The sequence below is a fragment of the Choloepus didactylus genome, chromosome 7, assembly GCF_015220235.1.
Source record: "Choloepus didactylus isolate mChoDid1 chromosome 7, mChoDid1.pri, whole genome shotgun sequence".
NCBI classification, from domain to species: domain Eukaryota; kingdom Metazoa; phylum Chordata; class Mammalia; order Pilosa; family Megalonychidae; genus Choloepus; species Choloepus didactylus.
Window position 1 is genome coordinate 42,845,402 of NC_051313.1, and position 14,268 is coordinate 42,859,669.

At 40.4% G+C, this 14,268-nt stretch overlaps 1 pseudogene; it reads right to left on the reverse strand.

Moving 5' to 3' along the window:
* Nucleotides 1-6,787: 6,787 nt before the first annotated feature.
* Nucleotides 6,788-7,586, reverse strand: LOC119540249 (annotated as a pseudogene).
* Between the last annotated feature and the right edge of the window lie 6,682 nt (nucleotides 7,587-14,268).

Sequence of the window (14,268 nt, forward strand, 5' to 3'; positions counted from 1 at the left end):
AAACGATCTGATTTGACCTTCATGGCATCCCTGTGACAGAGATAAGGTGTGCAATATCATACCATTGTGTAGTCAAGAACAAACACACAACTTTAAAATACAATGTAAAGTGACTTGCCCAAGGTCACAAAATTAGCATGTTCAAAACTAGTACCCATGTTTTTTAAGGAGCATTATTTTAAAGTTTTGTACTTGTGTTTCTATTTTAGATTCCTAGGTTGCTTAAGAAAATACCATGAAATGGGTCTGGCTAAACAATGGTAATTTATTGGCTAAAGGTTTGAGGCTGGGAAAAAGTCCAAATTAAGACATCATCAAGGTGAGGCTTTCTTCCCAAAGACTGTGGCATTCTGGGGCTGGCTTTTGGTGATCTTTGGTTCTTAGCTTGTCACACAGCAAAGCACATGGCGGCCTCTTCTGGCCTCTTGATTGTCTTTTGGGTTCTGCTGAATTGGAGCTTCTTGCTTCCGTGGTTTTCTTGCTTTCTCTGTTTGAATTTCATTCCCCTGATAAAGGACTACAATAATAAGATTAAGACCTATCCTGATTGAGGTGGGCCACACCTTAACTTGAAGTACAGAGTACAGATTATAATGGGTTCATACCCACAGAATGGATTAGATTTAAGAAAATGTTTTCTGTCACAGTTTCTCTATTGGAACAATAAATTCTGCTAAGAATTTTTCTTGTCAAGCTTATTTATAACTATATTAGTTATTAGAATTAAAAACTGTTTAGAGTTCATAAATAAATTTTTGAATTATACCCTTTTCTGTATCTTTAATTCCACTCACCTACAGGCAATTTCCTTCTTCCTATTCTTCTCCTTCCCTCTCTCTCTCTCTGTTTCTCTCTCTCTGTCTCTGTCTGTCTCTCTCTCTCCTTTAGTTAACACATGGAAGAGGCAGATGTTCTTTTACCAGACTACGACCAGATCACTAGTTCGCAAGATAGAGGCACTGTGCAGTTACTGGGTTTCTTAAGATGACCCAAATGGGTTTTGAAAAGAAATTACTACCCAAGTGATTGAATGTGTTTGATTTTAGTTGCTCTAGATCAGAGGGGACTAGCAACATTCCCAAATGTAAGACTCATTACAAAAAAATGGTGGCATTTATTCTTCCCTTCATCCACAAGACCAGAGCTTGGGCCCCTCACTGATCACTTAGGACCAAAGCCAGAGGCTGTGAGATGTGCAAGATTTCAGGAAGCCCCAGCAGTGGGGATTTGGTCTGTGAGTGGTACCTGGGGCAAGGTGGCTGTTTAGGGGCCTGAGGATCCTTACCTTACGGGCCCTCCTACTCTCATCCCCAGTAAAGCTTGGCTCAGGACTTCTTTCCTGAACCTTTGAGTAAACTGCTGCTCAAACCTTCTTTAGGGACTGGAAGTCACACTGTTCTGAAACAGAGAAGGACCTAGACCCCTTTGCAGCCTTTGGTGGGCTTGGGAACCCCGTGGCTGATCAGGAGGGGACCCAGCTTTAGAGAAGGGTGGCAAGGGTGATTTCTACAATGTTCTTCCCAGGAGAGCAGCTACAGGTGTACCGAGGGACAGAAAACAGTGGGGCTGAGAGTGAGTTATATAAACATGAAAAAATCTCCATGTTAAAAAATAATAAAAACAACGGCAATCAGTTCTGCCTCAATCTCCCCCCACCACACCTTCTTCCAGTTCTTTCCTGTTACTTCTCTTCCTGATGAAGCAGTCCAGAGGCAAAGTACTCTCACTTGCTCCTTCTCTTTTTTCCCTTCCAATCTCTGCAAACTGGCTTCTCCCTATCCCAACTACTCTATTGAAACCACTCTTAATAATGTCATTGTGGCATCCATTTTGCCAAAAACACTACACCAGCATTTCCCAAAGTGGTTTCTGCAGAATGCTAGATCCTCGTTATGCTTGTTTTTGTTTTTAAAGAGGACAGTGGTCAAATCATGTTGGAAACTCCACATCCTCTACCTTTATCTTAAAGAGTCTCATACCCATTAACCTAGGCAGGACTCTGGAGTGTACTTCAATCCTCTCTCCTCTGTCTTCTCTCTCCCTGCCTGATTTCCATTTAGGACACTTCATCTAACACCTGCAGGTGGGGGTGCGGGTGGGGTGGTCACTGCAGCTACAGCATTGCATATATTATTCTCCAGTTAATATAACCATCTCATACATCCTCTTGCTCATTTATTTCTTATATTCATTTACTGGAGATGGGACTCTACACCTGAAGCTCCCGAGGCTGCCCATATCTGCAGGCACTGATGGCCTGATCAAATGGACCTGGAATTAATTTTTTCTTCCTTTTGTACTTTTTTGTCCTCCCCACCCCCTGCCCATTATATTAAAGATATAGTCATAACATTTGCCTATAAAGTCCAGATTCACTCATCTGATCTTCAAAGCCCTTTACAGACTGGCTCCATCATTATTATCATAATCCCATGCTGGATGACTTTGCTGATCCTGAGCTGAGCATTGGATACCCCTGGAGAGTGGAGCCAGAACCTCTTCACCATGTAGCTATTTGCATTCACTGATTTGCATCAGAGCTAAAGACCTCTCTGCTTTGGGTAAAATACTTGAACCCTGTTTACAATGGGTTAAGACTATAAAAAGAAATGAAAGAAAATGGAATTACTATGGCTAAGAGATTTTAAATGGAGTCAGGGAGGTCATTCTGAAGGTTACTCTTAAGCAAATCTCAGCCAGATATCATAAATTGCCAAAGTATGCAAAATCTCAAAACCCTAAGGACATCGAGACAGCATAAACAGCCCAAAGGGTAAAGAATTCAGTAAACCATCTAACCTGATGGACATTTGGAGTGCCCCAAATATCTACCAATCATAAACAACTTATGTTATCTTCATTTTCTTTAAAAACCTGTGCTGGTTTGGAGCTGTTATGTACCCCAGAAAATACAGTGTTCTTTCAATCCATTCTTGTGGGTGCAGCCCTATTTTGGGTGGGAACTTTTAGTTAGGCTATTGCAATTGAGATGTAACCCAGCCCATTCAAGGCGGGTCTGAATCCTTTACTGGAGTCCTTTATGAGAGGATAAAAGGCAGAGACATTTGAAGAGAGAACAGAGAGGGAAACACTCAGAGACATTTGGAGACAGCCATTGAAACCAGAACCAGGAGAGAAGGACCAGCAGATGTCGCCATGTGCCTTTGCACATGAAGAGGATCCCCAGATGCCGTCAGCCTTTCCTCAGAGAAGGTATGTTCTTCTTGATGCCTTAATTTGGACATTTTCTTGGCCTTTGAACTGTAATTTGCACCCTAATAAAACTCCATTGAAAAGCCAACCCATTCCTTGCATTTTGGCAGCTTTAGCAAAAATTGAAAACAAAACCCTTCCCTGGAAGCGCCAAGATGAGACACAATTTGGGTTACTACCTGAATCTGTGCTCCCCAAATTGCAATTCTAAGACCCCAAATAAATGCCTTTGTTGCCCTGCAGCTTAGTTTGCTATTTCTTGGTTGACAAGATATATAGACATGTCTGACTAAAAGCCCCAGGAGGAAGCTGGGTTTCTCGGAAAGCACATTGGTAAGAGGAATCTGGTGCAGGGAACTGGACAGTGAGTGCACACAGAGATGACCCTCTCTGTCCTGGACTCAGACTGCCTGGGTCCTAACCTCACTTCTGCTGCTTACCTGGGCACATTTCTTAACCTCTCTAAGCCTCATTTTTCACCTGTGGGAAATGGGTGCAGTTATAGTACTTCACAGTTTGTTTGAAGATGAAATAAGCTGATGTATGTAAAGTGCTCAGCAATTGTTTGTGTTATCGGCAACATGGCTTTAGCATCAGGAGTGGGTAGTGGGTTGTTCTGGATGGAATGGCCATGGACCCTAGAAATTCTGCTGTCTTGATTTGTGAGCTCTGGGGAGAAGATGTCTGTGTGAAGATTCTGTAAGCTTTTGGCACTCAAGATCCTTTCTGTGAACTTCTCCACTAGCCACCCCTACTTCCACCCCAATACCATACTCTCATCACCAAATTCTAGAAAAACAACTTAGGTAATGCTAGAGTACATTCTCCTCTTTCTGGAAGAGCAACAGCATGGATTTCAACAATCAAGATGCAAAGGCTTCATTCCAGCTCCAGCTTTTAGGCAGTGGTAACAATAGTGATCAGGGCCAGGCAATGGTTCTCTGGCTTCTGCTGTCTGAACCTGCAGGGTTGTAAGCTAATTAGCTATGGCAGAGAGCACTAAGCAAGTCTGACAGAAGCACACAAGAGTATGCCCCAGTTATCTGCAGAACTGCCGCACAAGGCTGGACTTCTGCAGCCTGCCCAGAAGAGATGGAGAGACTTTAGATTGGCCAAGTGAACCTACCTCTGGTGAAGCCTAGACACCTGGCAAATTTATCTAATAATAGCAATCACTTATTCAGGGCTTACTATTGCCAGGACAGAGGCTGGGCACCTTTCAAATGTTAACTTATTTACTGAGCACAAAGTTTTATAAAGTACAAAAAGTTGTTTCCATTTTACAGATGAAATTAATCCATTTGCCTAAGGTTGACATAGGTAGTAAGTGGTAGAGCCAGGTTTTGGATTTTAATCTGACTCGGAAGCCCTTGCTCTTAACCTTTATATTACCTTGCTTTCCCTCAGTCTGCTCCTCTAGCCATATCTTTCAGTATTGTTTTACACACACTCTTTGTTTAACTTTGACTATCTCAAATCTATCAGTTTGGTCTACAGTTCTTTCCTTTTTGTTTCCACAAATTCTGCGCATCATGTTCAATAGCATCTTGCCTCCAGGATAGTCACCATTCCCTTTTTTCTTTTTCTTTTTTTCTTTGGTTTTGGACCTTTAATAAAAGTAAAAAAATGAATGCAAAAAGAACACAATGTTGAAAACTGTACGAACGTGAATCTCACTAGACGTTCAAATCTGGTATAGTGCAAATTTTGTTTATACTATTTTACATTTTTTTACAAGCTCAAATCAGTTTGGTTCATATACTTGCTATAAAGTATAGGCAGAAAAAATTCTTCAAAGTCACATTTTTTGGCTATATTATTTCTAACAGATATAGACTTACTTCCATTTTTAGAGGAAAATATACTTAAATTGTTTGTGCATGACCAAGCAGAGTTTAAAGATTCAATTACTGCTTTCATCTGATAACTTCTGGTTTTTCATAAAATGCTGACCTCTCCATTGAAAATTATTTCACATAACTAATCATTCATTTTCAATTTCAAAAAATGTTTAAGGGATCATTCCAAAGTTCAGAATGATTCCATTTTCCCCCTAAAACAAATTAGCTTTAGTAACCTAAAATTTACTCCAAGATATTGCCCTCAAAACAAAACAAAACAACCCCAGCAAGGATTATCACATAAACAAAACCACATTCCTACATCAACACTCATAGGCAAGTTAGTCTAAATTTCCATTCTCCTGGCTGGGGACTTCTATTTAAAAGGAAAGCCTTTCAATCAAGCCTAAACTAACAGAATTTAAAACAAACCAAAAATATTTAAGTTATATAACAAAAAGTAAATTTGTAAGTAAAAATTATGAGTATACTAAAACCACAAAATGAGTATTTCAAAGGACTATGGTTTAGTGGAAGGCACAATAAAGTAACTTCACAACTGAAAGAAATTATTGCTGAATTTTGCCCCCATGCAGCACTGAAATTAATGCAGATTTCTCTCCTGAACAACTCAAACATTAAAAAAAATACTAAATATTTCAGAGACTACAGGGCTCAGATTGGTTTTCACATATATTGCACTTGAAGTTTAAGACTCAATACTTGCAAATTAGGTCTAATATGGTCTATGCCATTAAAGAGTACATTTTACTCACCAATATAATTGAATATTTAGAAACACCAAATGGTTAATGTAGTGACATATGCACTTTTCTTTTTACAAGGCAGTCACAGATTGCAAATCGTATAGGGCTGTGGAAAAAAAATAGTAATCTCTATTCTGGCGTACCAAAGAAACAACAAATAATTTTGGATAACTGAGATTGAAATACATGGCAGAGACGTATTCACTCTTAGATGATCATGGATTTGGGGTAAGACTTCATAAACAGGTGGAAATTTCAACATAGCATAACTTCAAACGCCGAGTTTTCATTGCATTTTGCTTTCAGTAAGGTTGTCTACACAAAATTCCATGGGTAGAGCAAAAAGTATAGTTTATATACTGGTTATATTACGTAAGTGTGTCACTGAGTGTGCTACCGCAGGATTAAATGAGAGTTTGATTCCTAAAGCATGGCAATGCTATGACCTGACATGGAGGAGAACCTCCCTACACTCACTCTGGCTTTTGTTTTTTTGTTTTTTAACATCCCTATTTTAAAATATTTTTTGGATAGATATTATTCCTATTACACCACACTTCATCTTTGTTATGCACCATCAACCCATCCCTTTTGGACACTGATACAAAACCAGTAATTGGTAATTAAGTTTCAGTTCAAGCCTTTGAAATATGGCAACTTGTTTTTAATAATATAAATGAAATCTGATACTTGGGAAATTGCCACCTGCCTGAGCTTCTATACACAGCCTGGGATCAGATGCTTCCAGAGCACAGACAGGTACAAATGCAGTCAATCAAAGGAAGATTTCAAGGTTAGTAGTTATTCTTTCCATGCCACTATTCTAAAACAGGTGAGTATTTTTTTCCAGAAGTCATTTGTACAGTCAGCCCAATCTAAATAGGTTATTTGGGAAAAAGATAATCCAACATCACAGCTTTTCTTCCCAAATCTTGCTTATTCTTCTGAATCAGAGGGTTTGAAGACTCAATCGCTATGTGGCTTTTTGGGATTACCAAAGCCAGTTGTCATTCTGTGTTTCCTACCATTACACCTCCTGAGAAAAATAAGCATGGAGCCAAGAATAAATACAGAGAAATTTGGGGGATGTATACTGACTACAAACAAGAAACTGAGTGATCATAGCTAGAAATTCTATGGTAATTCCAAGCCCAAGACCACGTCTTGAATGATCAAATGTTCACCGAGGGCCCAAAGATAGGGCTGCTAAAGTCCAGGACAGCTGAATGTTATTGGCAAAATCCACTTAACTGGCATGATTAATGCCAACAAAAACTGCTATACAGCACATTAGGCTGGCCCTCTCTCTCTTAAACTTGTGTGATTCTCCAGGATGGCTGGCAATACAGAGTAAGCCCACGACAGAAGCTGCTGTCCCACGATAGGGAGGAACCCAGACTGAGGAAAATAGTTTCTTCTGGGGAAAGGTTGACATTCCTCTGTATCTGCAGCAGGTAGAGCACCAGGGCTAGGACAACCCCAAAGAAAAAAAGCACAAGGCTCCTCTGCACCAAGTGATGACGCCAACTGTTAGTGGGGCTGCTGCGGCTACTGTGGATGCTGGTACCAGTGCTGCCGCCTCTCCAAAAGGGGTCAACGGACGGACCACTGTGGTCCACCAGCAAAGAGGGGCTGGGAACAGACGAATTTATCATTTCTCCCACTTTCGCTGCCATTCCTCTCCAGCCCTGGCTTTCAGGTGTTTTGTGTGCCTCCCACTGTTAGCACAGGAACAGCTCCAGAAGTGACCGGGTAATCTGGGCATCTGTTATCACCAAGGTCTGAGATGAGGTTCCTGCCTGAGGGCGCCCCCTGGCGGGCTCTTGGAGACCAAGGAGGCGGAGTGACTGAGGAGGAGCCGCCGCTGACCGGAACCGGCCCCTAAATTTCCCCGCCCACCATTCCCTTTTATCTCAGCATATTTGCCATGTCTGTATACTCCTGCTGTTTTTATCTACTAACACTGCATTTGGGGGAGGATCGACATCTTTACCACTCAAAGTATACCTCGCGGACCAGCAGCTTAGGCATCTCTGGGAACTTGTTAGAAATTCAGAATCACAAATCTCACCCCAGACCTACTGAATCAGAACCTTCATTTAAATAAGATCCCCAGGGGATTCGTGTGCACTTCAAGTTTGAGAAACACGGGTCCACAGCTTTGATCAGAAATCCTGAAGCTACTAAGTTGTAGAGTAGGTAGTGATCCAGTACAGAGATTTCAAAAGCCAATAGGATGCTGGCCTCAGCATATTAAGAACTGGCAAGATTACCTGGTGAGACCTCACTCCCCTTCCCCAGCTCTTAGTCCCCCAGCATTTAAGCAGGATGTGGGTTGTCATGGTGATGAGAGGCAGCTACATGGGAGGATACTGAAAACATGAGAAGGGCTTAACTTAGGTAAATGATTGAATTGTTTCTAAAAATTTGGCTGCTAGTCGGAATCACCTGGGGTAGATTCTGATACAACTGGTGTGGGGGAGTGGCATAGGCATTGGAAAAATTTTAAGGGTCCCAAAGTGATTCTTATCTGCCACCAAGTTCGAGAATCACTGACTTATTCTCACTACTTTGTCCTTTCAGTTAATACAAGTCTTGGGTTTGTGTTTTATTCAAAGATACTTTAAAACAGTGTTTCCTATACTTCTTTGATTTTAACACTTACCTGGGGTACTTATTTAGAATACAACTACCAGGCCCCAGAATCACCAAGGTCCTGGGAGCTAGAATTTTAACCAGCACGCAAGGGCTCCTTCTCATAGGAGAGGTTTGAGAAATACTGCTTTCAAAGGCCAGGGATTAGTAAATCTAAAATCTGCAGTGCTTGCCTGCTTTTGTTGTCTTCCTCAGTTTCTGGAAGGACACTTAATCCTTATCCATCAGGAACTAAATGGTTTAAAAAACAGAACAGTGGTCTCAGCTCCTTCTACAGCTTTCTGAGGGAAAATGTTTTCTTATCAATTCCCAGACTGACTGTAATCCAGAGTCTAACATAACTCTTGTACGAGGTCTCAAATACGTGTTAAATAAATAAACGAATGATTAAATAACCCTGAAAAAGAGCACCAGAGTGGCAGGAGGAAGGAACCAGAAAGCTGGCTGTATCCCTGAATTCCTTACCTTTGAACATCCCAGTACACATGCACATACACAAATGACATTCACACACATCCAAGCAGTATCATATACTTTGCTTCAGCAAACTCAACAAAGGAAAAACAGATAAATTAGGAAGTGGTTATTCACAATGCAGAAGGATTATTTGTTTTATGAAAACAAGTCACTAGAGCAGTGGTTCTCAAAGTGTGGTCACCAGGCCAGCAGCATCAGCATCACCTGGGAACTTGTTAGAAATGCAAATTATCAGGGTGTCCCAGATCTACAGAATCAGAAGCTCTGGGATGGAGCCAGTGATATGCATTTTTATAAGCCCTCTAGATGATTCTGATGCAACTAAAGCATGAGAACTAATATTCCAGAGGAGTTCTTCAAAATAGGAAGTTCCCCTCCTAATACAAAGAATGTTCAGGAACACACCGTCCCAAAGAAACTTACCTGTATTTTAAGGCTGAGCATCTCTACACTTCTTCAGAAAGCTTCCATACTGTAGCTGAGGATTCCTTTTATAAAGCATGTATTTAATATTATTGATATTAAATACATTGAAGTGTATAGAACAAGATAGAAAAATATAGTATGTTGCACATAGTGAGGGTTAAGCATTCTTTCACGAAACTTTTCAGTAAAACACTGTCAGTATGTAAAATATATTTCTTACTATGAACAACAGTCAAAAAAGTTTGAAAAGCACATTTGTATATGTCTGTGATTAGGTTTGGCAGTTGCTTCTTATCCAGGTAAACAGTGAATGACATGCAAATGGGCATAAAGAAGGGCTAATTATGAGGGTCAAATCTGTCATCCCTACTAAGGAAGAACATTCATTTAAAAGGCTGTTCATTCCTGTAGTCATGTCTCAAATTCAGGCAGTTAACAGGTTGTAGTTGTCTGCCTTTTTCCCCACAGTGACTTGGTTTTGGTGAGAAAAGATGAAGGTGCTTGGAGATCACAAAGCTATTTATGCTAACCTACTGGAATGCGTCATGACATATTCAACAACTGCTCAGATTAACTCATTTAGTGCTGACCTACTGTGGAAATAAACAAGACCACCCAAATAAAAACAAACAGAGGCAATTTACCCAGAATTTGCTATAGCAGGGGAGTCAGCCACCATCAGTTATGTTTGGCAGAGACTCAAAGGTGGGCAGGGGAATGGGGAAGCTTCATTGTAAAACAACAAAGGGAAGGCTTTGGGTGTGTTCTGATCAGAGGTTGTCAGCCTGGGAAGCTGGAGATGGGCTAACTAGAAGTGGGAAGTCTTACATGGTTGGTTTGGGGAGTGTACTGGCTGATTGATCCTGAGTTGGAAGCAGGTGCAAAAACTTGGGAAGCCAGCAATTATTGTCTGAGTCCTGACTGTTTGGTGCTGATTGCTGCAGAGATTGTGCATCGGCTTCCCTGACTGGTGTCTTTATTTGTAGTTTGGCTTTCCAGGCTGGTTGCTGTAGAGGTTGTCAGTCAGAGCTCTGTTGTTATATATGGTTTGGCCCTTACCTGTTTATATACTCAGTCTCTCATTACATAGCAAAGCAAGACAACAATTTAACTTGTAGGGAAAGTTTATTCATTTATTTAATACATTTGACCCCTTATGGACTTGCCAAGTGAATTGGAAATTAAATTGAGTGCTAAACTAGTTGATCTGTAGTCCAAAGTTAGTGTGGGCAGGGATGGCCCATGCCAATGTACTTTTTTTTTTTTTTTTTTTTTAATCATCATTTTATTGAGATATATTCACATACCACGCAGTCATAGCCAATGTACTTTTGATGAACTAGAAATGCCACTGATGCTCAGACTTCTTGGCTGGTGATCAAACAGCTCTCGGTGGGTGCTCTGAGTCTGCCCTACTCTGATGTGAGCTGTGAGGACAGAGGACCACCATAGCAGCCCCAGCTACTCCTCCTCTGGAGCCCTCTGCAGCCCAGCTACAAAGCAGGCTCCCAACCCAGCTGATTGCCATGGACACTTTAATTTGCTTCTGAAGTTACTCAGCCCCAGTTCCTGCTCTAGGCACAACTGTTACAACCTGAAGAGGTCCGCCTTCTAATAGTCTCCTCTGTCAATTAAGAGTCTCAGCCAGAGACAAACCACAGCACATGGAATTAATGATTAGAGAATCTCATCAGTTAGCTACCCAGTTTCAGTGGACCATAGTCATTCTTTGTGGCATCTATTAAAAGAAAAACTTTTCATTAAATTTAGGATCTTACACCTTTATTGAGTGATTCATGAATCATGCAGCATCCCATTCAGAAAGTAGAAGGGAGCACTGTGGAGGGGGTGGAAAAGCTCCAGGAGCCAATATAGGGGAAACAGAAGCAAGTGAGGAAATGTTCTGATTGGTTGACGTTAAGTTTCCATTTTACATGGCGGGGGTGAGGGGTGGATTACAAAGTGGGAAGCAGATACACATTGAATAGTATGGCATAGTTGCCCATTTTGATAAGCTATCTCTACTGGGCTAAAATTGGTTTATCACCAGGTGTTGCTTATCTGCAGATCTGTAGGATGCATTCCATTGTTCCATTTTCTTGAAAAGTGCCTGCAGAGCAATTGTTTTTGTCTTCTGGAAAATTCTTTCTCAGAAACAGGTACCTCCTGGCAATGCTCAGGGCAGGTGCCCATTTTATTTTACTTAACACATTTGAACCCCTTCCAAAATTTGGAAATTTCCCATCTCATGAGGTGGTACGTCTATCCCACCGTAGAAGATAAAACTGCTAAATGTACACACTTCCCAACCTTCCCTGCTCCTAGGATGTGGCTCAGGATCCAGCCTCCACCAACTGAACACCTATCCCAGACTTCAACTTCCTCTCTATACAAATGCCAAACAGCCTACAACACTCTCTATTTCCTATCATCTGCACCTTCTGATGTTTTCTAGCACAAACCAGGAAGTTGGGGAGAGACAAGGGGAGAAAGAAAAGAGGGAAAAGAGCCAGTGAAACTTGTTTTAAATGGAGGATCCTGACCAGGCTTTTGCTCAAGTTTCAGCAGAAAATCCAGTTTCTGAGATTATGATAGTTAACAAGCATTGACTTAGTACCTGTAGTAAGGAGATAGAACATATGGAATGTGAACAAGTTTTAAAAAATTATAAAATGATATATCAGCAAGTTCAGTGTGATAGTATAAATTGAATATCACTCATTCAGCAAATAATATGCACCTACCATAAGCCACTCACTATTTTAGTTACTTAGGATGCAACAATGAACAAAACAAGATTCTAAATTTTATGAAGTTTACTTTCTAGATGGGGGAGATAGTCAATGAACAAATAAACAAATATAGAATATGTCACCCAGTGACAAATGCTCTGAAGAAAAAGAAAGAAAGCAGTTAGAAAATGAAAGAGTGCTCCTTTTTAAATAAGAAGCTCCCCTCCTGATAATACAAAGAACGTACAGGAAAAGCATGTCTAAAGAAGTAACATTTGAGCAGAGGCCTGAATGAAGAGACTAAGGGGGCCACGGGGATAGCTGGGGGAAGAATATTCCAGGCAGAGGGACTCACTATGTGCAAAGGCCCTGAGCAGGACTCTACCTGCTGTATTGATAGAACAACAAGTAACTCAATGTGGCTGGGGTGAAATTAAGTGAGAGGGCAGTTGTAGGAATTGAGCAAGACAGGTAAGGGGTGGAAAATAGATGTGAGGCAGGACAGGCATGGAAAGGCAGGAGTAGAAGTGAAATACAGGAGCCAGAAAAGTGAGGTGAGGTATGCCAAAGAAGTCTGTTGGGGGACGTAGCTTTTGTATGAGATCTTGATGTTAATGAATAGAAAGTATATTCTGGGTAAAAAGGAAAGAAGAGTGAAAATGGAGACCCTTTGTTTCCTCCAGGACTGTACTTAAACCATGCTACTTCACACCATTTCCTTTTTCTTTCTTTCTTTTCAAAGCATCCAGAGGAGAAAACAATGTTTCCCACTTATGTATTCCCTAAACGAAAGCTAATTTCAAAGGGAACATTGTTAATACTTAGCCTGTAACCTGCAATCTGGATTTAAGAGTGTTTTCCTATCTTTGTTACTCCCATTCACAGCCAGACTCATGCTATTCTTCACATGTGCTCTGGGTGGACTCCTGATGTCATTTTTCTTCAAATTTTATTTACGCTTCAAGGTCTAACTCAATTTCCACCTCTTCCTTGGAGCCTTCTAACTCCCTCTGCCAAAAGAAATGACTCTTTCCTATGAGCTTGCAAAAAACTTTATCTGTAGGTCTCTTATAGCATTTATACCTTGGGTTTTAGTTACTTATTGGAATGTATGTACTCCCCATTAGACTGTGGAAGTTTCCTGAGGTCAGTGATGCTGTCTTCAATATCCTTGTATTGCCCGTACCAGTTAGTAGAGTATCTGGGCCCAACAATGTTGGATGTTGGATGACTGAGTTTCTTCTTTATAATAATCCTTTCATTAGGGGGCTAGGAAGCACATTTAGTTTGGAGTTAGGGGAATATATTTAAGTGGTTTATAGCTACCTCTGTGTATAGTTTAGTTATTGCTGCCAGAAATACTCCTTCCACCCACTGGACAAACTCATGCAGCATTGTAGCATGAAAGAGTGATACACCTTGATAAATAATGTGATATTTCCCAGGGGCCTGGCACCTGAAGTATGGAGGTAGTGGAGGAGAAACACGATTTGAAATGTATGGAGTCAGAAACTACTCTCTGGAAAATTTCTCCCTCATCAGATGTTGCAATTCTAAGTAGATGATTCTTGAAGATGATTGTATAAACTATACAGCTTACATGGTATGACTGTGTGATTGTGAAAACCTTGTGACTGACACTCCCTTTATCCAGTGTATGGATGGATGAGTAGAAAAATGGGGACAAAAACTAAATGAATAATAGGGAGGGGATGGGGGGATGGGATATTTTGGGTGTTCTTTTTCACTTTTATTTTTATTCTTATTTTTTTTTTTAGTAATGAAAACACTCAAAAATTGATTGTGGTGATGAATGCACAACTAACTATATGTTGGTACTGTGAACTATTCATTGTACACTTTGGATGATTGTATGGTATGTGAATATATCTCAATAAAATTGAATAAAAAATTGTAAGTAGAGGATTTAATTCTCATTGAGCCTTGTCAGAAAGGGAAACCTCTCTTATTAGGAATATACTCAATGTGCAGTGTATGCAATTATAAATGTACCATATTTTAAAAATTCTGGTGTAAATCATGCAAAATAGTATTGATCAGAATTTTTGTGTTTGTAGGACACAAACCTATAGCAGTTATAATACATAATAAACCTATAGCAGTTATAATACATAATAAACATTAACTTGTCTACCT